The sequence below is a fragment of the Ambystoma mexicanum genome, chromosome 2q (assembly GCF_040938575.1).
Source record: "Ambystoma mexicanum isolate Mex_15411 chromosome 2q, UKY_AmexF1_1, whole genome shotgun sequence".
Taxonomy (NCBI): Eukaryota; Metazoa; Chordata; class Amphibia; order Caudata; family Ambystomatidae; genus Ambystoma; species Ambystoma mexicanum.
In genome coordinates, this window is record NC_090924.1 from 627734266 (window position 1) to 627758951 (window position 24686).

The 24686-nt window shown below is 44.8% G+C and overlaps 1 protein-coding gene across 2 annotated transcripts in view; it reads left to right on the plus strand.

Annotated features, from left to right (window-relative positions):
- The first annotated feature begins 1337 nt into the window (after positions 1-1337).
- Positions 1338-24686, plus strand: part of LITAF (lipopolysaccharide induced TNF factor) — a 393403-nt gene continuing 370054 nt past the window's right edge. The window contains exon 1 of one of the 2 annotated variants that reach the window (XM_069647796.1): positions 1338-1467. The gene's annotated coding sequence lies outside the window, so the exon portion shown is untranslated. Of the gene's footprint in view, positions 1468-1845; positions 2115-24686 lie in introns of those variants that run through there. The other variant, XM_069647795.1, reaches the window with a different exon arrangement.

Sequence of the window (24686 nt, forward strand, 5' to 3'; positions counted from 1 at the left end):
CGAACGTTGATAGCAGTGATTAAGAGTTGATATGTGGATCTTTCTTGGGCTGGTATGGTTTTATTGATACCCTTCACTTCCTTTCCTACCAGGTTTGTAAATATGTCTAGTTAATTGGGTGCGTCCAGGTTCCCTACTGCTCTCAGGAACTCCTCAAATTCTTCCATCCATTCTTGCCATTGTTGGCCTTGATCCTCATGTGGTTCGAGTGTGAAGGGGTTTGAGTGGCGTAGGAATGTAATGGGGTGTGTGGGCACCATCCCTGCCGCATTTGGAGCTGGCACAGCTGCTCCTCCTGCGCCACTTTGGGACATAGTAGTCTGTTCTTATTTTGTTCCCCCTTTCCGATATTATGGCACTGGTCGGAGTCACGCTCGTGGTGCTGAGTGTGGGTTTATCGGTTTCATGAGGGCCTTATTGCTGCATGTTGGATGGTGACCAGCATATGAACAGGGCGCTGCACGTGTCTGTTGGCCCCCCACATCCAAACCCTTCACTCTGCTCCTTAACGCGCGTCCTCAGCGTGTGTCCTGTCCCACGTGGCGTGACGCAGCTCTCCCTCTTGGGTCGGTAGCTGACTCAACTTTTCGTCACGGGCAGCCGTCCTGGATCTCCCGGTCTCGCTGTCTTCTTCAGCTGACTGTGCTGTTGCCGGTGATCCTACGGTGGCCGGTGCGGTCATCTTTACCACCGTCTGGATCCTGCAAGACCTCCTCGTAGGGCGTGCAGCTTCTTTGGCCACCTCTGCAGGCCGTGCTCGATCCTTCTTCTTCTTCTTCTTAATTATCGAACGCGAGGGCGGACCCACGCAGGCGCTTCCCCATCCTAAAGGATGATGTGCACCACCTTCACCAATCAACACACAGGCCACACAAACCACCCGCAACCCCACCGCAAACAACCACACCCAACCAATCCACACCTACAGCCACCCTACCACAAACAAACGCCCCCCACCAACTCACACCCCGACCCCAGCTCCGCTACTCCCGCCACTACCATTCGCATCCGCGCAACACCTCTCAACAGCCCAACCACCGACCCGAAACACGCCGACCGCACTCCAACGTTCAGTCCCCAATCCCCCGGAGGCTCGCACTCCGTCTGCCGCCTCCGACGTGTCTAGTTTCCATCCGAGTAGTATCTAGTTCCCATCCGAGTAACGGACCATAGCAAGCCCCCCATGGGCCGTCTAGCGCTCCCAGGAAGACCCGTGCTAGATCCAACCTCCTCCTCCTCTTCAGCAGCGTCGGCTACCTCCGCAGGCCACGCTCGGTGGGCGTCTTCCTCCTCCGTCTTCGGCAGCATCGGCCACCTCCACTGGTCACGCTGAATCCGTTCTTGGTGTTGGCCACCTCCGTTGCCTGGGCGCGGGTGGTGCGCACAGCAGGTCGACTCTCCTCTCTAGACCGCGTCCCCTCCTCTATGGGACGGCGGGCGCGGCCCGTGGGCTCGTCGCCAGTTGTTGTGGGTTTGTTTATACTTTGTTTGCCCGCAACAAACCTGATAGCATTTTAATTTTAATGGAGCTTGTGTCATTTTGGGCATCACGTCAATTTTTCTACTTTAATAAAACATTAATGCATTCTAAGGCGTTTTGTGTGGGATTAAACCATTATATTTACATCTCTAATATAAAGACGTACATTTTAATATAATATAACTTTTTTTTTGCGAAATTGTACAGATCCTTTAATGCGGTTAATGAATTACAGGAGTTGGGGGAGAAACGTGGGTACCTCAAATAAGGAAAGCGCTAAGCAGCTAGCTAACGAACTAATATTACGCGTTCGTGCTGTTGAGATGAGCGCATGAATTATAAAGCATACGCCATTCAACACGACTGGCTTGCCCAGCCCTGTTCTGGAAGTTCAGATACTGTTTTGTGGTTTCAGCAAGCAGGCCTGGGAGGCGCTTTTCTGCGCAGTGGTGGCAGCAGTGTGCAATTTCCTGTTCTCTAGAGGGGCCCGCCTCCTCCTTCAGGCAGCAGCCCCCGCTGCTCTGACTGTGGGCTGGACTTCCTCGGTCAGGGCGGATTGTGCTGCTCCCTTCGTTATTGGGATTTAGCAAGACTAACGGTAGTACTAACTTCCCGGAGACCGCGCGGATCGCAGGTAAGAGATGTTTCCTTAAATAATGACGCATTGACCCCCCCCCTCCCCGTGTATTTACCCTGAGGAGACAGCCAGACTCCCAATGTGTAAACGAGTTTCATCGCTGTGAATGCACAGGCTTTCCACCCTACCGGTAGGAGGCGGGATTGATGTGCTTGTCACACAGACGCCCCAAGCAATGTCCCGACACCTTAACCAGTAGCCACCCCCTTCCACGCTTTGAGACTCTTTCTTGGGGTGACCACCAACCCTTTCATGGCTCTGGGCGTAGTTGCTCAACTTCGCGTAACTTGGGTTTTGCTCAACGTGTCAAGTAAAATGCCGACACTGGTGGACATCACAGTGGCCAGTTCCGCTATCAACTTCAGCACCCTTATTAGTTCCGCATTTTCTCAATATCAGGGTGTGGGGCATGTCTGGGTACATGTTTGTCTCACTTTTTCCGGCTTGTTCGCTCGTCACTTCCAACAGTGCTGCTATATTTGTCATAACAAATAAGTAGTTTATTTGTAAGCTTGGTTGAACTGTGCTCGTGCTTTGGTAGTTATTATAGTAAACGGTTTGCCAATTCAAAAGTGAATAACATTTTCCATCTTTAAGAGTTGAAGGTGCAGCGAAAAATGTTTTTTCCTAATGAGGGCGTGGTTGAAAGACCTCTTACTGCGAAATTACCCGCCTGCTTCTTGAATGACAAGAAATGCTTTCTTCTGTTTCCTTGATGTGGTGTGTCCCCTTTAAAATAAAAGTATCGCCCGTTTAAGAATATGAGTCCTGTCTCTGTCATGACTGCAGTTAATAAAAGGGGACTCTGCTCGCACATGTGGCAGTGCAACAGCAGACTCCCAGAGTGTCAATCCGTTATCTGTGCTTTATTTGGGTTGTGCATGCCGTTTGAGCACGTCCTCCGCAGTGACCCTGGTCCATGTGCTGGATTGTTGTGTTGGGCGATCCCAACATTGGTGTCCTATCGGGTGGTCCCGATCGCAGGCAGGGTGTCTCCCGTGTGTGCTGCATGATCATCGCCTAAAAAGTCTTGCTGGGTGCTTCCCAGTAGTTGTTTCTGGCCCGGGTGCTCTCGCGGCAGACATAACATTAGCGATGAGGGAGGCGCACCCCTGCTTTGCAGGTCTGTGGCCGGCTGCCTTTTTTACCTGGTGGTGTTGCTGCGTCGGAGCGGCTGTAGATGAAGGATGCTCTGCAGTTTTCAGGACGCTCTGCTGTGTTAAGGACTGACGCCGCAAAGTGGAGTGTGGGGGCAGAGCCGACCTTAGGGGGGCGAGCTGGGCGACTGCCCAGGGTGCCACGCCCCCCAGGGTGCCATTAGCCCCCGACACGCCGCTGCGGGCACTTTTCATAAGAAAAGGCGCCATTTGCCCCCCCACCACGCCTGCTTGGGCGAGTCTTTCAAGGGGTCCCCTGAGCTGGCGTAGTGGCAGGCGCCTCTTTCCCTCTGAATGCACCCGCAGCGGCAGGCTCATTCAATGACAATGGGGTGCTAACGTGCCCTATTTAACCTCCGAGGCGAGGAGGTAAAAAAAGGTTGCCCATCCTGGTCCCGCCCACTTCTGCCCCGCCCCCTGTTAACCAGGGGCGCACAGTGGGTGGGGGGGGGGGCACTATTTCACCCAGGGCGCTGCTGCCCTTAAGGCCGGCTCTGTGTGGGGGAGCCTCTGCAAGCAGCACTGGCGGCTGAAGCGCCTGTCGACTCCCGGACTGTGGCGGTGCAAGGCATACATTTATTTTTCCAAAATTGATTAGCAATGTTTGCTAATTAAAATGTTCTTGATTAGCAAACAAACGTATTTGATTAGCAATTTTGTACTGATATTTTTAATGTCACCAGATGTTATTTGTACCCAAGACATCACATGAGCGATAATACAGCATTTTAGTATACCGCTTAAGACATAAGCGAGATGAGTGTCTGTAAAATGTAAATGTTAGCTGCATGAATAGACACAAATACATACGATATGATAAAAAGGCTCTGAAAACAGTTGTCAGTGAAAGCCTGTGCAACTGAGTGTAGTGGGTATTGCAGAGGGCATTGTCTGTGTATTGTACTCTTAACCCATCATTTTTTTATGTAAGGAAAAGTTGTGAAGTTTTGTTAAACTTCACAATGTTAAAGGAAAGTCATAACCGGAAACTGACTACGTAGTATGGTGTTACCTCTTTCGCCGGGAAGGGGTCCTGAAGCCCAAGTCAGGTAAACCCAAGCACAGAATTCCAGCCCTGCGCATCCATTAAAGCAGTATATATTGCTATTAGCACTTTGAGCCCCATCTGGGGTGCTGAAACGTTTTTGTTAATATTTAAGGAACCAGTTTTCGCAGAAGAAATTGCACATGTCCGCAGTTGGAAATAACTATTCCTAGGATCTGGATGTGAGCCAAGAGGCGCGCAGGTGATTGGGCAGGGGTGGAGGAGGAGTCGAGGTGTGGCACTACAGTGAAAACTTGTCTGGGGCACTGTATCCAAGGACAGCGTGAAAGCATGAAATGCGGGCAACTAGATTTGTTCACACCCTCTCCCGCAGCTGCTAATATATAATGCTTTTATAATCGTAGAAAAAGTGAGCTCTGTAGGCTAACTACAGTTTATGGTATTGTAGTAGATCTGTAGATGTACAGACTGGATGGCATGATTGATTGCTGTTTTTTGTAAACATCCAGTCAGCTTTGTATATTAATTATGTTAGAGGAAAGTAAGAGAGTAAGCTGAGTGGATGGCATAGCGGGCACAGAACTGGGCAAAGTAGGTGGCATATTGTATATTGTGCCATCTCTTTTTCTGGGTAGTTGGTATAAAGCAGTAGGGTGCTAAAATACAATGTCAAGGAATTTGGGATCATCTCCTGGGCTGAGAACCTAAACCTCAATGAAAAACAGACAATGTAGTGTTTTATAGTAGCAATACTGTAATTATGCATTATGTATCAACTTACATATTTAGGAAAGGAATTGCAGGACTGGCTTTAAAACAAAATAAAGTTAACAAATACTGGTCTTTGCCAAACAGGATATAGTCAGTGCTCCAGATATGGGAGTATTTTGCTCCCTATTTTTAAACTTTGAGAGTAAATGTGATTCTGAGTAAAAATTAATTTTCTCCTTTGCAAGAGAGTAAAATGTATGTGCCATCCAGCTGACGTGTGCAAAAACTGTATGGAAATCATTACAGTGCGGAAGCTTTCTGCATTGTGACAGAATACACCTTTCATTATTTCTCTTAGGTCGGTTATTTAATTTCTCGTGTATATATTTAATATTGAAAACACAAAAACCTAGCCAATTACATAGTAGAGCAAACATGAATTGTATTGGGTGTTTTGAGGTTCGATAGCAGAATAGGACTTTCATTAAACATCAAAAGTCAAATTTCCTGGAGCTATTACTACTGAATGGTATGCCAATGTTATGATACACCAGTGCAGGGACGCAAGGACTCCATGCTAAATTCCATATCTAATCTCATGGTCAAATGGTTATTTATATAGCGCTTTTGGCAAAGCGGTGTACATAGAACATATTTATCACAATTATCACCAAACCGAAGTCTGTATTCCTTTATTGGCCTCGAAAGAGGTAAAGGCTGAGTTGGCCTTGCCAGGATTCGAACCTTTAACCTGCAGATCACGCCCAGATTGCAGCGAGTGCGCAACCTGGTGAGTTATCTTATTGGCTAACATCCTTCAGAGGTTAGTTAACTGACTATCGACTGAGGTATGATAGTGTAAGAGGATTCAATTCAACACTACAGCTAAGTCAATGCCTAGTCTGGGATACTGAATGGAAACCCTTATTGATATATCTTTATGTCCAATTCATGCGTTCTGGATGACTACCCCTATGTAACACCCCTCTCTTGGAATCCTCCTGACCCCACTGAGCCAAGAAGTAGTTCTGTTTTGCAAGTTTAAAAGGTTTATTTGATAATTTAAACAATAGATATATATATCACACTTTATAATAATTTAATAATTGAATATCACACTGAATCTGAGCAGTAATCAATAATGGATAGTCTGGCACTAGCACACTTCTTTATAATCAATGATGAGTGGTTATAGGATGGATAAGATAGCAACAATACTTTATGGTTTCAAATGGATGCAAGGTGGAATGAAAATGCAGTACAGAAAATACTCAATATGCGTTCAACAAAACAATGTAATCACTTTTCTCTGGCAATCCCCTCCCCCCTTTATGCAATGCAAGGAAATGGAAGGAAAGCACACAGTTCTCAGAAATGCAATCAAATGTAATTCAGTTCACCCCAGCAAGCTTAGACTACGGATCGGAGTTTTAAACACAGGCCCAAAATGCTTTTATATGTGCTGGCAATGAAGTGAAAACTATGCTAAAATGCTTTTAATTCCCTCTAGAGGTTCAGGGTGAGTGGTATCTAGTTAATATTAGTCCAGGCTCACTCTTGCCATGATTCAGGAATGATTGGCAGGTTAAACAAATTTTTTCTTTAACGGAAGGCAAGCAGCAGCAGATTTTTACACGTGGAGAAACTTGCAAATCACTGCAAAATGTCAAATCGCGGCAGATTTTTCCGAGTGCGCCGGGCGCGATTACAGAGGAACTACAAGGACTAGCAATATCGTTTTGGGGTCCTAGGAAAGCCTAGGATCTCAGCTTCCAGATGAAAGTTACTGCAAGTCTCTAGGACAAACGGGCACGGAGATATGAGCGATTAAATAAAGGTCGTTTTTCAGATTTGAAATTTTAAAGTTCAAAAAGACAAGTGACAGCTAGCAACTAGAAAATGACAGGTGACAGTTAGGAGGCAGTTCTACTTAGATTAAAATAGCTTGAATTATATTATTTTAACTAAGAGATGGGTTCTGCACAGTCTTGCTAGGTACTCACACTATATTCTTGAATTAGATGGGCCTCGCCACAAATCTGGTCAGGTTTTAGACTGGACTCTGGTCTGGTCTCTGCACTTCACAGTGATCTGGGTCAGCTCTCTCTGGTTCTGCTAACAGCGGTCTGGTCTGGGTCTGCTCTCTCTGGATTCTGGAGATTGATGGAATTAAAGTCTGGATCTTTCTGCACAGCTTTCTCTAGAGATTGATGGAGGTAAAGTATGGATTTTCCCGGCAGAGCGTCGCGCAGCAGATGGAAATGAATGTCCCTATCTGTCCTGTCTGTCTGCTTTTATCTGTTTTTAAAATGGGTGTGTGTGCAGCATCACTAGACCCTACCCCTCTCCACTTATCATTGGCCAAGCTTTCATTTCTCCCCTGATTGGGGGAGCTAAGTTGTGTCAGAGTGATGTCATTTTACAGCCTGCAGAAAGTCCACTCCTCCTGTCAACTTGCACACAAATCTAGATTTGAACCAAATACATATTTGCAGAGGTACATATTGTTTTAAAATCATATGCACCCATCATGCATTACAAGAGGTATACCCTGTCCAAATCTGCTCTTCCTGAGAGCTTGCATTCAGAAATGGCAATATTTTGCACTTTTTAACTGGTTTGCAATACCGGACATTACCCCAAATTTACACGCATGTGCGCAAGGAGTATAGACATTAATTGATGAAGTGTCAGATTTTTAACATGCATACATTTTGAGTAATATCCTCTTTCCTGCTAAAACCCCCCTGAACATACCACCGGGTCCTAACACGTCTTAAAATGTGGGCAGAAAAATCACAAGAATTATGGTATCATTTAAATAATTTTCACAAGTCCGCTCTATGAATGATCCATCTTTTTCTAAAACCATATTCTGGCTATAGGGGTGTGTCTTTTCAGGTCACATGGTACAGAAACCAGTCTTTCTAGTTTCTGCCAAGCTCAGAGACCCTGCCCCCCCCCAGCTTCTGCCAAGAGGAAGCTGTTTTACGACATCTGCAATAAACCATCTGCCTGGGTGAAGGGGGTTGCATTGTTCAGAGCTCCTGTATTCTGTGGGGGCTCCCCTTAATTCAATTATCAGAGAGATGGCATATCCTTAGTGTGGCCAGCAGGAAACAGCCAGGCCTGGGAAGTTACTTGTGAATCAAGTTTCACTCCTGATGGCGGTAGTTGCCAGGCAAAATTGGAATCTCTTTAAGCCAGTTTTTAGCCACATGTCATTTCTGTTCCCCAGTTTTCAGCATTCAAATAACTAACAATTTTTTACATATGCAGCTAGAATGCTGATTCTAAGTTTAAAACTATGACATTTAAACAATTGCAGCCTATGTGACACTCAAAAGTAGGTCACTCATTTCTTTTAAACATTTAGATTTTTAGTGTCTTTCAGTCCAAATTTACTTAAACTGCTGAAATCCACAGCTCAGCCAGTCTTGTGATGAACATTGTTTTAGGCTCATCCTCTTTCCAGATTTTGTATGCCCACAAGACTTTATTCTGCCAGATGTCCGCTGGTGTTCAGTGAGATTTTTGGATGTGTTGCAAATAGGCATTTTGAGCTGGCATTCAGAGAAACAAAAGGTGATTTTAAAGTGCGGTTTTTCCTTTGGCACACATTTCACTCATGGCACCCCGGCCCATCCTGCTCACACTGGTGGGTGACAAGTTAGGCAACCATTTTAGTGTGCACAACTGCGCGGTTTTCATAGATTCTGGCGCACATGTGGGCTTTTTCGGCCATCTTGGATTTCCTAAGCCCACAGCACCAAATGTTGTAGCCTAATAGTCCAAACGTGGGTCAGAACACCCAACAATAGTCACAGTGCCAAGATGTTGGACCAACTATATATGAAGCGTTACATAAAGTTAAATATCTATCTGGATTAACACAGGGACAGGTTTTGCTCAGTTTCAATTTCAATTACAAATGTAACTTTCATTTGTTTTGTTTTGAACAGTGCTTGCACGTCCTGGAGAGATGGTTTTGGATGTTTTAATTGTAGTCTTTAAGATTTGAAAGGCTAGAACACCTGTGATTGGTGTAATCACTCACCCTTGAGCAAAGACTCTGCTGCCACTGACCATTTATAGTGATGTAGCCAATGGACTGCAAGTTTGACTGGATGCAAACTAGACCATGCATACTCATAATTTTACACACAGTTTTGATAATTAGACTGTCAAATAAAAATAATTGTAAATTATCTGCCGCTGCATGATTATGCACACAGCACAGGAACTCTGAAAAGTACAATTGTGCTATGCTGGTTTGCTTTCATTGGAAAAGGAGCACAATTTGTTACAAAATGTTAATTCTCAATTGAAACTTATTTTTCCATCTTATTATACAATCCTAAAATGCTAGAAAAATAAATATGCACAGTGCTTCTGTTTGCTCCATGAGCATTAACACAGCAGAAGCTGAATGGAAATAAACCATTCCTTTTAATCACAGTGTGCAGTTTTTTTTTTTGTTTTTTTTTTAAAGGCTTCAGAGAAATACATTCTGTTTCAGAGGCTTTTATCAATGGCTTGCTTCCATGTAGATAAAAATCAAAACAAGCGTTCTGGTATCTGTCAAGTAACCTGACCTTTGATCTGCCCTCTCCTCTAAATGTGTGTATAAATGTACACAGGAAAATAATAAAGCTGTCGTATTTACCATATCATCATGCATAAAAAATGCCTGGTATGCACCTTATCTGGAGGCCTTGATATAGTTTGCTTAATAAAAGAATCATCTGGATAACTTCTGATTTTCAGTTGTTTGAAAAAGAAATCACTTTTTTGCCTAGCCCTCACAACACAGGCCTTTGGTAATTGTAGTGGAGGAGATGATTTCTATGGCACTCTCTCTCTCGGTTAGCCCCTTTGAACATGCAGAGAGAGGAGAGGCTCGAGAGATCCCAGAGGTCAAGAGAGGAATGCAGAGTGAATTGTGCTTTCATTGAACAGGGTAATTTAAATACCTAGCTCTGCTACACACGTCAATTTAATTAGCAAACCTACAGAATTGAGTAGCAAATTGCTATACAACACTGCTTATTTTATGCCTTGCAGTGAGTTGCTCACGCTCTGGGTTCGGGTGCTTGCAGCCTTGCTGACTGTCCTGTGCTGTCCCAGTGAATGCTTCTCGGCTCCGTCATCGGAGCCAATTATGTTAACAATTTGGGGATAAAGGAAGGTTGCGCATCAATCTGCGCTGGATTTCAAAAGTGCCGCCATGTATTCTGCCTCTGTGCAGCAACAGCACTGCCTCCCCAGACACGTTGTGAGGCTCGCAGGTCCACTGATGATGGAAACAACTTTTTGTGTGGTTCTCAGTGGGCATGCTGCGCAAAGCAGTGTTAAGAGACAAAAGTGAATGAGGAAAGCAGTCAAACATTCTGCAACACCTGTGGTCAGTGTCCTCCACAAAAAGGGACTGAGATGTTTGGGTGCTCAGGGTGCTGCACACTCAGGTTGCTGGGGTGCGTCAGGGGCAGTCTGGACACATTTGGCAAGCACAAAAGTCCTGAAGCTTGTGAAGGAGAGACACAGATTGTGCCGTTGCACTGTCTGGTAACAGTGAGGACACTAGGGGGTTGCGGCTCCCAGTGAGTGCTTGTGCGCCCTCTTACCAATACACAATCTGATTCACGGGGGCGCACCTGTGGGCACTGACCACACTAGCCTCTAACACACACCATAGGTGATGCCGGAGATGGCTCCCAGGCAGGTGGTGGGGCACACTGTCAACACAGACAGCTAGCGCCACTGTGTGATTTTTGACGTGGTGGGAGCACCTGCCAGTTTGGGACCTCGATGACCTGCATAGGTAATGAGCGGGTCGAACGGCCAACTTTGCTATATTCAGTGGGTCCCGCTGTTCAACAGTTATTCAACACCCTGCAGCCCATGGACATTTCATGCCAATGATCAACCGTGACTATGAACGGTTCAGGATGAGATCTGCAAGATAGGAGGAAGGAGAGAGCTTGGATGCATTTCATGGTAGGTTGCGACGCGTTGCGCTATCCTGCACATTGGGCAATTATGAGGTTGACGAGATTAGGCAACAAATCATCCATGCCTGGTCAAATTGAGGAAGCGGGTTCTCGGAGAGCCTGGTATAATCTTGGAAAGGATCCTGGAATTGGACCGGTCCCAGGAGCTGCCAAAGGTACGAGCCGTTGCCATGGATGTGTCCAGGCAGAAGTTAAAGCTCGAGGGTCGCATGCAGCAGGTGAAGCTGGAGGAAGTGTGAGCCATTGTAAAATGGCAAGGAAGCAAGCCGGTGAGAAAAGGGAGTGGCCGTGGAAGGAGGCGAGCACAGAGTGCTATGTCTACAGTGTGGTTGGGGCCTGCCACACAAACATGAATGCCAGACAAAGGACACGTGAGGGAGGTGTGGAAAAGACTACTTCGCAAGGGTCTGCCCAGCCCCATCGCCAGCCGGCCCAATCGCACCAGCGGTAGTGACTGCCTCAAAGGAAGACACTCGACAAGCAATGGGAAGGAGACTGGCCAGATCATCCGTGGCTGAGCTGGCGTTACCAGCGGTAGGACACTATGAGGATATTTTGTTCCTATTATGCGCCCAAGAGAGTGCCCAGGGGCGTCACCAGCAAGCGTGGGAGGCCTAGAGGGAGGTCCCCTAGGGTGATGTCATGGGTGTGCGGACTGGAATGCACCCAGTGTTGCTGTGCTCAGTTATAGGATTAATGGTGTTTGTTTATATAAAAGGAGTATGGTGTGGCCCCTTTAAAATAAATGTATTGTCTATTTAAGAAGTCATGACTCTGTCATGCACCAATGCAGCAGCAGACTAGCGAAGTGTAAGTCCGGTGTATGTGCTTTATTTTGGTTGTGCCTGCCGTGTGATCACGGCCTCTGCAGTGACCCAGGCCAGTGTGCCCACGGAGCAAGGGATTGTCATGTTGGGAGATCCCAACACTAGTGTCCGATTGGGTGATCCTGATGCCTGGTTGTGGCCTAAAAGATCTTGCTGGGTGCTTCCCAGTAATTGAGTGTCTGGCCCGGGTGCCCTCGAGACAGACATGACTGCTTCTGAAATGGGAATTCATCCTATTGCAGTCAATTTATTCACCACATTCTTATTGGCTCTGAGGACGTCAAGGACTTCCATTTGCTAATAAACGTGAATGGTGTATTTTGAAATGTCAAGTAATCGTCATGTTTAAGACAACAGTTTTATTTCTTCATTCATTTCTAAAAATAACAAAAGGAGCTACTTCAATTTGTACTTGTATGTATTTTTTTCCACTATGCCTGAATTTTAGGAAATCAATGGTGTATTATCCTGTGTTTGCAATTGCTTACCCACCTCCCTGCCTGCGACTTTACTTCTCTTTTGGGATTGTGCACTTTTTCTTTCTCTCTGCTTGGAAGTACAGACTGAATGTTTCAGCTTCGTCTTAGTACCTGTTCAACTTAGTTAATCACAGGTATGCAACTTCCTGCTCACCAGATTTATTGGACTGCATCTCCCTTGGACCCCCCCACCCCTTTCGACTTTCCGGGCCTGGACTTATGGGAGTTGGGGTCCAAAACCTCTAGAGAGCCAAAGGTTACCAACGCTTACACTGGTACATCAGTTGTATGAACGCTAAAAAACCAGATTAGGTTGGGTTTTAGGGGATGGACTGGCAAAACTTAATTTTTCCATTGTCTTGCAAGAAAACAAACACCATCTCATCCCAACACCAATACCTAACTAAACCGTGCTGGCTTCAAATCAGCTGGCCTCATTCCCTTCAAGATGCGTGACCCCCATAGGCCCCTCGGCGCACTGCTCCCACCTCCGTAAAACAGTAAATACTCATGTATTCCCATTGAAGTCTGTCATCTATTTCAGCACCCGTCGGGCATCATGAGACGTAGCAGTTCTGGTTCAGCTAAGCCATCACATCAACTTCCGGGCCTGTCTTCCTCAGGCAAAGGCGCAGGTTCACTGCCCCTGACAGGCATCCGATCCAAAAGCAAGTCTTATTGTTGTGGCTGGATAAAAGCGGCGTAGTCCAAACATGGCGGCTGGGTGTCCTTCACCCACTCACCCTAAATGTCCCAAAGGTGCTGAGCCTAGCACTTCTTAGAGAGCATGCATCACTAATAGCCTCATTGTAACGTTACCATGTGCCGAAGTCCATGTGGGGAAACTCAACCAGATGCTGATAAGATTTGAAGAAAATAGTGTGCGCAGTACAGTTCAGCAGGAGACTGTGTTGTGGTCACAGAGTCCAGATGTAGGTGGCACAGACTTTAAAACCCACCTGCAATGCTGTACGTGCATGGTGTGCGCAGTGTGCAGTACAGTTGTGCAGGAGAGCTGTGCTCTGGTCACAGTGTTAATCTCAATGGAATAATAACCAGGTGCCTTCAGGATTCTTTTTGGTCTGGTAAATACAACTCTATTCGCAGCTTCATTAGATCTATCTGCCACTGCACTTGCCATCTTATTTGGGCTAAGCTAGCCAAGTAGAACATTCCTGATGGGCAATTGAAATTGATCATTGGGGTTTCATGAGAATAGTTTAATAAAGGTTAAATTGGATCAAAGTGGCCAGTTTTCCTGGAAGATAGACTCGTTCAGATTTGAGGCAGAGGTGCATTTTGGCCACCTGCCTCTTTAATTTGTATGTTTCAGACGTGAATGAATATTTAGGACCCGTCTCATTTGCTCCTCCAAGGATTGGTCAGTTTGGCATTACTGGATGGCTTACACTGAAGATTTGATCGTAGCCCAATCAGCCTTCAGAGGCTTTTGAGGGCTTTTTCGCAGTTTGTTAAAGTAATTTCATTAGTATTAAATGCAAAGAACCCTAAATCCAGTTTACAGGAAAAGGGAAGGTATTAAAACACAAATGGATGTTGAAGAAGGAAACTCGAAGCTTGTAGACAACTTTGTGTATTTGGGTTTCGCGATTTGTAGTAAACCTCATAAGTCATTTATGAAATTGCAACTAAAACTAAGGGCTCAAATACTGTTGAATCAAAAGATTAAAATCAATCAAAGATATAACAGATTTTTGGACCTCCGAGATAGACGGGACATTCTGGAAATCTTAAAGAAACTTAAAAACTCACGTGCCCCAGGCCCGGGTGGACTGTCGAATATGCACTAGAAACAGCATCCGGCAGAATGGTCCCTGTTTATCAGTCAAGTCTTTCAAAGATCAGCAAAAGCAAAGAAACTGCCAGAATCCTGGACTACCTCCGTAGTAGTTCCTATCTTCAAAAAAGCTAATAGAGACGATCCCAAGAACTTTCGTCCCATTGCACTCTTCAAAGTGATTGGCAAGGTCTATGGGTCAATGCTGCTATGCAAATTTCAATCCTGGTCGAGCAGGGCACCTTGCGAGGGCCCATTTCAGTCTGGCTTCAAGAAAAATTCAGGTACTAATACCAACATATTTACCCTGAGCATCTTGAAGAGCAAAATACTGGCAGGGGGAAACCGACTCTTCATGGCCTTTATCGACCTAGGCCAAGCTTTCGACCAAGTAGATAGAGCAAGATTGTGGAAGGAATTAAAAAGATTGTGGCAGGAATTAAAAAAGAGGTTGTAATATTACAACCTATCAGGGTGCTCCACAACAACACCAGGATACAAGTCCGCTTAAATCATCATGGGCTTTTATCAGAAGAGATAACCACAAATCGAGGGGTCAAACAAGGCTGCCCGTTGGCCCCGGCTCTCTTCGTGGCTTACATTGGAGACTATAGAGAAACTGAGGCAAAAGTTGGAGCCTTTCCCCTGCAACTGGTCCAGGTCAAAATATCCAGGAATCTATATGCGGACGACATTATTCTTCTCGACCGAACCGCCATCGGTCTACAGAGAGAGCTCACTAACTTTGCCGAATACATCACAGAAAACCATCTAGAAATCAATAAATCGAAAACCAATATACTATCATTTGGGAAAGGGAGAGGCAAAGCAGACCATTTTGTCTGGCATCTGGAAGGCCAACGTATCGAGAAAGTCACAAACTTCAAATACCTGGGCATCATGATAGACAACTCTCAATATGAAAACGCCATGCAAAACTATCTGCAAAATAAAACTAAGAGCCTAATATCTCAGGCTAAAGCCATCGACAAGAAGTTTGGTCGCTTCTCTTTAACACCAGTCATAGACTTTTACAAAGCCAAGGTCGTTCCATCACTTGTATGTGGCGCGGAAGCCATGCCAGGGCTACCCAAGAAGATCTGGCTCACACTTGGAATGTAACTTCTGGCGAAAAGTGCTGAACCTGCCGACCTCAACGCCTATGGCTTTAATAAGGCGCAAACTGAGTCAGTTGTCGCTACAATCGGTGGTTGAAAGAAACTCAGTGATGCTATTCATGAAACTCCTGTTGGAAAACAGCCCCAAGCTACTGGAGGCAAATAAAAACGAGTTTCCTTGGGGACGCTGCACAGTTTTAAACCACTGGTCTTCTGACCAATTGGCTAAACTAGAAACGATCCAATGCTGCAATCAAGATCTGATTAAGAATCCAACAAGGCTCCACAAAAAAATGAATGAACTAGACTGGATTAAAACATGTGAGCAAGCAGCAGCTTACAAATTGACCTCGCAATTTCCGTACGTGCCCCAGAAACTGCATACAGTACAACCTTTTGTGGGCAAATACCCTAACTGAAAATTGAGGAACACCTTCATAAGAGCCCGCCTTAATCTGCTGCACACCAATGAAATTCTTGCCATTCGTGGGCAGTCAATGTCAAATAAATGCAGATTCTGCAAAAACCTCGACGAGGTCACGACAGCGAGGCATCTCCTTCTATCATGTCCAGGAGTGGAAACCATCAGGCAAGCTTACCTGAACCCTATATTGGCCTCAGCAAGTATCTTCGATGAAGACGTCTGGCGGTCTAGACTATCGGAGGACAGAAAACAGCGTGGGTGACAGCCACTGCAAAAATAATGGACTTAATTCTGGCTTCAGCCGTCCATGGAAAATAGACAAAAAAAAGCACAGTAGAGAAATGCAAAAAGGAAGAATTCTTGTAAAAACCTTGAGAGTTATTCAAGTATAAAAAAAATAAAAATAGATTTTTAATTAAGCCATCCCTGAATTTTTGAGGGGAAAGTTGTCCCAAAGTTAGTGTGTGGGGGCAAGGATTATTTGTCTGGATGTTCGGAGCTTTTTTTGAGAGGATAGAGGCAATTATTTGGCGCAGGGTTTTAGTGCCAAATGCCATGCCTATTGTGGTGTTCGCTTTGAATTGAGACTTGGGTCTCTGCAGGCCAGAGTAAAATGGGAGGCTACTAACTTTGTATAGAAGTATGCTAAATCCTGCAAGATAACACCTTTATATGAAGAATTGAATAGGGCCTTGCTTGGAAAAAAAGACTGTACTTTGACAGCATTGGAAAACGCTGGAGTTCTCTGCCGAGCAGGTAAAGCGATCTCTTTACCAGTAGGACTGGTGCTTCACTATTAGTAAATTACATGAGTTCCCATCTTTGCAACATCTGAACTGGGAACATAAGAAACTGGGGGTTGTAGCCCCCTACCGGTATACATTCCTGAATTGCTATTACAGAGAGGACATTTGTCGATTTAGATTGAATTTATTTCATACGGGGGGAAGTTCTTTTGCGTCGATCTTTGATTACTGAAGAGTATGCCCCATGTCGTTTTTGTAGGGATAAAACAAAATTGTAAACAATGAAGCACATATTTGTTTTCTGTGAAGCCCTAACTGCACAGCACAATTATTTTTTAGCAAGATTGTGAAGGAAGTTATATTTATGGATGGTGAATCATTTTGGTTGTACTGTTTAGGTGGTTCTTCTACATCAATATTTATTGCTGTAGTTGGTTTCTTAAGTCTGAATCTGTGTACTAAATTAAAGATCAATCTCAATTTTAATATGCTAGAAGTTTTATATGTATATTTATGTAAAATATTTTCAGGGTTTGTTTGAAGTCGAACTGGTTGAAAATAATCTGTCATTGTAAAAATAATGTTATGGTCTGATTGTATTTGATTTTAAGAAATGTACTGAATTTTGAATTGATTTGTTTTGTAAAGGTTGACGTTCAACCATCCACAAAGAAATGAAAATGCTTGGGCTAGTAACCTATAGGTGTGGCAACGGCATCCCCTGGGAAATGTCATGGACAAACTCAAAGCTTCTCTCACCATATCCATTTGCCCTCTTCACACCCAATAAGAAAATCATGGTGACCCACATCATATTACAAAAGCAGGGAGAGGAGGGCCACCCTCTTTTGCGCTTCCTGTGTGACTAACCGTACATTATTAAAGTGAAATATTGCTGAGCGCTGTATGGATCACCACTGACCCATTTCTACTGCAGCATCTACGGCAATGGGAGACCACCCCTTCCAAAATCAAGAGTGACGATAACACATGGTGGTGGTAACTTAAGGTTGTTCAGATTCATTTTGGTGAAATGGACAAATGATATCCCCTGGAGCGCACACATAGTGACTGTAGTTTTAAGCTATCTAAAAGAAACGCTTCTGCTCATTAAATATAGCTTCTATCACCTTTAGGCTTTTCTGTACATCAGTTATCTTCCTAATCTCTCTTTGAATCACTGGGGTACTAATTTGGGCCATTTCTTCAGAATTCTGTCCGCTGCTCCACTGACTTCTCTGCTGGCGGTCAAAATACATTAAACTCTGGTCTGTGCATGAAATATAAAATGAACTCTGTTTCAGGCGCTAAAACGAGCACCAAAATGTATCATTACCTCAGAACTACCTTCTACCTACCAAAGTAAACCCTGACTCTTTGACTTCCCAACATCTATTACCTACCAACAAAATCTGACCCTGATCTAATTTATTTAAACATTGCAACTAGGTGGCTCCAAGGTCCATAGTGGATCCGATTGCACTGCCTGGTTGTTTCACTTCCCCCACCTCCTGGTGTATCGTCCATTCACAACCTGTCCACGGGCCGGGCAATATTTCTGCTTTCGGGGTTCCACAATCCTTTGATTGGGCCGTTGGCTGTGAAGATGCAGCCTTTCAGTGCACAGAACCAGCCGCTATACTACCAAATGTTCCTCCAGGACCACTGGTACTCCTGCCATCCAGAATCATTCCACAGCAATGTCGGCCAACGGTTGTGTTTTGTTTTTGTTTTTATTATTTATAATGTGCGAGCGTACCCGGGGGTATCAGGGCGCAGCCTTTACAAGAATTTTCGAAACTTGGTTACAGTACAAAGAATATGCATAATAAAAGAATAGAATACACCAAATCAGTAGTAGGCCTGCAGGCCATTATATACAGGTAAGCAGGAAGGCACACGTGGTTTGTTTGTGCGGCTGGTGCTGGGCACTTCATAGTCTTAGTGGGTCTCGAGTTTCAACCATGAGACTACCACTAAGCGGAAATTCTGGTAGGGCATGTCAATTCTAAGGTTTGGAGGCAAGGAATTCCACAACAAAGCAGCTTTTACTGGGAAGCTGTTGCCCCCTATGGTGGCACGCTTGTAGTGGGGAACAGATACAGTTTTTGTATGCAGTTGTAGTGGGTCTTAATGAGGACTGTCGGTGGAATCTGTTGATCAGGTAAGTTGGAGCGGCATTGTTCAGAGACTTATGAGTGAGTGATGCCGTTTTTAATAGAATTTTATCTTTAGTAGCTAGCCAATTGTTCTGTTGGCTAAAGTTTGTAATGTGTTCCCTTCTGGAAATGCCCAGAGCTGCTCTTAGAGCATTGTTCTGAAGGGTTTGCAGTTTACTGGTGGTAGCCTTAGTAGATCCCAGGTATAGGGCATTGCAGTAGTCAAGGCGAGACAAAATAAGAGCTCTGGCGAGTGTCGGGCAACTGGAATCCGACAGGAAGGGTTTAGCTGCGCGGATTAATTTGCATGTATAAGCCGTTGAGGATGCAATGGAGCTCGCTTGTCTTTTGAAGGAAAAATTGGAGTCTAGATAGAATCCCAGTGTTTTGACCTCCTGTCCAACTTTGATGTTGTTTCCGTCAATCATGAAGGAATTGTAAGCCGGGCCAAGTTTCTCTCTGGTGAGTGTGATACCTAGGATGATGAGTTCTGTTTTATCATCATTCAGGCATAGTCCATGAGTGGCCATCCATGCCTGGATGATGATGTACACCCTATTTAACAAGGCCAAATCCTTTCCATAATCTTCCAGAAAGCGGAAGGAGGATCTGAGTATCATCTACATAATTAGTGTAGGTGATACCGAGATGATCCAAATCATCGAAAAGGGGCTTGGTAAATATGTTGTATAGTGTAGGGGAGACACAGGAGCCCTGGGGAACACCACAGGTGATAGGTATGGGGTCTGCTGCAGCCGTGGGAGAGAAGACCCTCATGGTCCTACCGTTAAGGAAGGATGTGATCCGCGTGATGGCCTCCGTTGAGAAGTGAGCTGCAGTGTGGAGGTGTGAACATAGGACAGAGTGATCGACCAGATCGAAAGCTGCAGATAGGTCAAGGAGAAGGAGTAAGGCAGCTTGGCCATTGTCTCTGAGCAAATCGATCTGGGCTTTCAAGTCAATGAGAGCGGTTTCGGTCCTGTGTTGGGGCCGGAACCCAGACTGTCTAGATCCTAAGAGGTTGTGTTCTTCCAGGTGCTTCTGTATTTGTACATAAGCAACCTTGTCCAGAATTTTTAGGAGAAAGGGAATGGTCGTTATGGGTCGGTAGTATGTGGGTATGGCAGGGTCGAGAGTGGGTTTTTTCAATAATGGGAGTACCCATGATTGTTTTAAGTTAGTAGGGATGGATCCAGTGGCGAAGGAGGCATTGATCAATTTTGTGATGAAAGGGGAGAGGTCCCGGGCAGCATCTTTGATGAGCTGAGCAGGGCACAAGTCTTCCTGGCAATTGGACGGTTTCAGAGATAAGATGATTTTTTCCACTTCCAAAATATTGACTTTGGCAAACTGGAAACTGGCTAGGTCGGTGGGCATGGGTTTGTCATGAATTTTTGATTTGAGAGTGTTATTCAGGGAGGCTCTTTTGCTGGAGATTTTACTTTGTAGAGTCACAATACTATTTGCTAGGGCATTTTGAATGTCTGAACACCAGCTTTTATCTTTGGTGCAGGTATCGGGGGGTGCTAAGGGGGTTTCTATTTCTTTGAGGATTGAAAAAAGTTCTTTCATGTTGGATTTGGCTTGGGATATACGAGAGTCAAATGAAGTACGTTTGGCCAGGTAGATTTCTTTTTTGTACAGTGCAGCTAGTTAGAGTTTGAGTTTGTTAGAGTCTGAAGGGGATTTTTTCCAAATGGCCTCGCAGCTTCTTTTTTGCTGCCTTAGGTTTTTGAGGAATGGTGTATACCATTTGTTGAGGTGTGTTTTTGGTTTACTGGATCTGAGTTTAAGGGGGGGGCGATGCGGTCCAGCGAGGTGGCCATAATCTTGTTATATTCTTCGACCAGGGACTCGGGGTCCAGGTCGTCTGGCAGTGTGTTGAGAGTAGGGAGTAGATTAGGGATAAGACTTTCTTCTGTCATGTTTTTCTTGTTTCTGGTAAGGGTGGGTGGGGCCTTAATAGTAGGCGGAGGTGGTGGTCTATCGGTGGAGAGCATGAATGATATCAAGTGGTGGTCAGTCCAGGCTAAAGGTGAGATATTAGTAATATTCGCTAGGCAGTTGTGGTCGGCCACCCAGTCGAGTGTTCTGCCTTTCGAGTGTGTTGGTAGCGTGCATCTTTGCGCAAAGCCTAATTCAGTGAGAGTGTTGGCTATAATGCTGGCGGGATGGTCTTCCGGGTCATTGTAACCCAAGTTGAGGTCTCCTAGGGTGAGTGCTTGAGTGGAACTTTTAAGGTTGCTGGATAGAATAGAGTTGGTCTTCATCGAAGGTACCAATGGGGCCTCGTGGGCGGTAGATCAAATAGATGTTGAGAGTTTGGGTATTAGTAAGAGGTATTTTGACTGCTAATATTTCACAAGAGGGGGCATCTATAGAGGTGGCTAGTCTCATGGTAAGACAACACTTATGGATAATGGCGACACCACCTCCTCTCGAGTTGGGTCGGTCTTGTCTCAGGATAGTGTAGTTGTTTGGGATTGCCAGCATGAATATAGGGCCTGCTGCTGGGTGTAACCAGGTTTCGGTGATGGCGAGGAAGTCAAGGTCTTCTATCAGTATTAAGTCTGCGATTTCTATGGCATGGGCTACCAACGATCTGGCGTTAATCAAAGCTCCCTTGATCTTAGGACTGACTATGTTTTTGGGAGTTGAGTCTATTTTTTTCTGAGGTGGTAGTATGGCGCTTGTCCTGTGAGAGTTCAGGAGTGCCCAAGTTGAGGGAGTTATGAAAGGGTGTGGAGTAGGATTTTTGTAATGGGTTGCTGGTTTGTGTGGCGGGATGGGGTTTGAGTGGTTGCGTTCTACGGTTTTGTGTGTAAGGCAGTGAGCCAGGGGCTCATAGATTTTGGCTAGCCTGGCACTAAGTCCTAGATTCCTTTCTATAGTGAAGCGAGGGTGACTGGAGGGTGGAGGTACCTGAGGGTCATTTAGATCTAAATAAGGTACTTGGTTATTAAATCTAGGTAAAGCTGGCATGTTGGGTAGTTGTGGAGCCATCTTAGTAGGTGGTGCAATATTGAGGCTGATCAGGATATAGGCCAGCAGGTAGGTAGTGAATAGACACATACTAGATGATAGCATCACGCTATGGTGGTTTAGTCAGAATTGCAGGAGTAAGCAACTAAGTCAGGATGAGGCAGTTTGGCTAAAATGCATAGAAAAACACCTAAAAATGAGATGAGGCAGTTTGGCAGAAATGCGAGATAGATGCCTAGCATCAGGATTAGGCGGTTTGGCAGGAATGCATGGATAAACACCTAGATTTGAAATGAGGCAGATTGGCAAGAATGCATAGATAAACAGCTAGGTTCAGGGTGAGGCAGTATAGTTAGAATGCATAGATATACAGTTAGCGGTTAAGCAGATTTCAGGCAGGCTACTTTAAGTTGATAGCTTGAAGCCACTTTAGCGTATGGAGACAGGAGCAGCAATCACATTGCGGAAGCAAGTCTCAAGTACCTCTGCATAACGAGCACAACGTGCGGCGCAACTAGTGCAAAACAGATGCAATAGTGCAGTGAAGGGTTCAAGATAAACATGCAATCTATGGTCATAGGCTAGTTCAAGATGAGCATACAGTCTATAGTAATAGGCTAGTTCGGGATAAGCATACAATCTAAGCAGTTGAAACTTACATGTATCTAGGATACAAACACAGTGAGGTCATTTTTTTCATTTAACTTTGTACAAGAATTTAGCTATTCATACCGACATTTTAAGGAATGGACAGAGAGGTCTTAATTCTGTCGATTAATAGGCTAGTGCTGGGGAGGCAGCTATGGTGTCTAATTGACTAGCTAGGCAAATGTATCTGCACGTTGGCGCTCCAATTGTAGGGGCAACTTGCAACATTATATACGATTTAATACCGCATGTGCCAGCAAATAGTAGGATCTATGCATACCAGGTATGTCAGCCATTGTTCCTTGCTGATGGTTCCCATGCGAGGCGTGTTCGTTCACATGGTCATGCGTGGGGTTCCAAGATGAAACCAAGTGTTTCAGTGAAGGGGCGTGTGGCAGTCTATTCAAGGTTAGATTAGCTAAATGGGCCTTAGCGCGCCCAGGAGCGAACAGGGGCAAACAGGGCTTTGGCCTTATAGTGGCCTTGCAAGTGGCCGCTGGGACGTCAGCTCGCATGGAAAAGAGTTCAGAGTTCAAGTAGTCTTATACCTTTTCGAACACTATAGTAATTCAACGCTTTTCATCAACTGCTGCAGTGCTTCTCTGGTCAACTGGTAAGCATGCCTGTGACATGTAACTCAGCAATATTAGTGTTGGCGTTGGAAAGCTCTGCCACAGATTGAAGCCCAGTGGCTTCCATTTAGCGCTGTACACGATGATCTATTGCATGGAGGTACACGTTTATTTGCTTGAAAAGGGAATATCTTACGTTTTACTGACCCCATTTTCCAGTGTGCGCAATATCAGGATAAGGCCCAAGTGTGTGCCAAAAATTCAAAGGAGACAGTCACCATTACAAGATCTGGTCTCTAAAATGTGATATATATTTTTTCCCCCTTCTTCCCCCCATCCTTTATTGAAATCTCTGCAAAAATAAACGTTCATTTCAGCAGTGATTTGGGTCTTGAAAACCGTTAATGAAACTTGCCAAAATCAAGCCTGAGTCTTCTGATTTGGCTAGCTAACCATATTTGCCATGCAACTGAACTTTGAGAGCAAAATGTACAGATGATTTTTTTTTTTCCTGTGTAATGTGCAATGTAATCTTCCATCATGTTTATAGATGTAAGATATAAGGTTATGAGGTGGTGCTTTCGTGCCACCTACAAGCCCAAACTATTGCATTAGAGCACAGATGGGGAGAAATGGCATACGAGGAGGGACCCAAAGCTTTTAGGTGTTGTTTGGTTATTTACCCTCCCCCTGTTGACTTTCCAAGCCATGACCATTCCCACCCAGCTACTGCCCCTCCCGCCCAAAAGACCTCCTCATGGGCTTTGAGGTCGCTTTGTCATACAATCAAACTTTGCACTTTTAAGTGCCTACCATTTGTTTTCTCAAATCAGTCTTATGAGAGTTAATGACTTAATTGGAGCAGTAAACTTGCTACTGGTGTAATACAAATGTCTTGACCAAGTCTGCCTTCAGCCGCTCGATTAAGCACCATGCATGTCCTTCACTAAAGTCCTGTTACAAACAAGCATTGGCAAAGCCAACAGCTTTGGCTTGTGCATACGTATTGGGATTTTGGCCAGGCACTGCTATTAGATGGTCAGGTACTCGGACCATTTTGAACCTTCTATCACCAGTAGCCAGTTAATACCACTATGGCAGTCCATGGCAAGTGCCTTTCCCATGCATGCACAAAAGGCCAAATTGTTGGCATTGCCAATAGTTGTCGTTATACCAACAGCCCTAACCACTGGACAGAGTCCCTTAAAACATAAGCTAGAACCTCAAACATGGTCTTGTTTGCAATTCCCGAGTAGCTTTTCCCAATGTCCAGCGGTTTATTAAAGAAATTCCCAAAAGTAGCCAGAAGATATTAAGCTACATCAGAGTGCGAACAGTTCAGTTTGTAGATTTTCAAATGGCCATCTGGATACCTGATTGCCAATTTTGGGTTTGGCCCATGACTTCTATTTCGGAGTCCCAAACCCAAGTTCAAGGACCCAGTATGGGGTAACTAGATTGGCTTTCTAAAAGTGGTTATGTGGTTGGTCACCATTGTATTTTTCTTTCTTTTATCTTTCTTGAAGACAGCCATTGTGGATAGGTGACTTTTGGTATTCTCTGGACGCTGTACTGAAAACCCTTTGGAAAGGGGCACATTGTAGCCCCTCAGGCCAGCCGTAACCCTAGTGAGATGTGCAAGGTCATGAGGGGATGCAATAAATCCCCAAAACTGCAAACAAAAAAGCTGTTACTGGGCCCACTGTGCAGCTTGTGGGTTCCCCTGGGCAGGAGTTCGTCCTTGGCAGAGTAGGTGCCAATGTTATTTAACAATATCCTAAACAACCAAAATATTAATTGAAAACCCCTTTTTTTTAATGAGACATTTTGGTTGATTATCCCCAAAAATGTAATTCAGTGAAAAACTATTGAAAAGATTTTATGGTGGCAGTACAAGATTTAAAAAATAAATAAAATCCAAACATTCATTT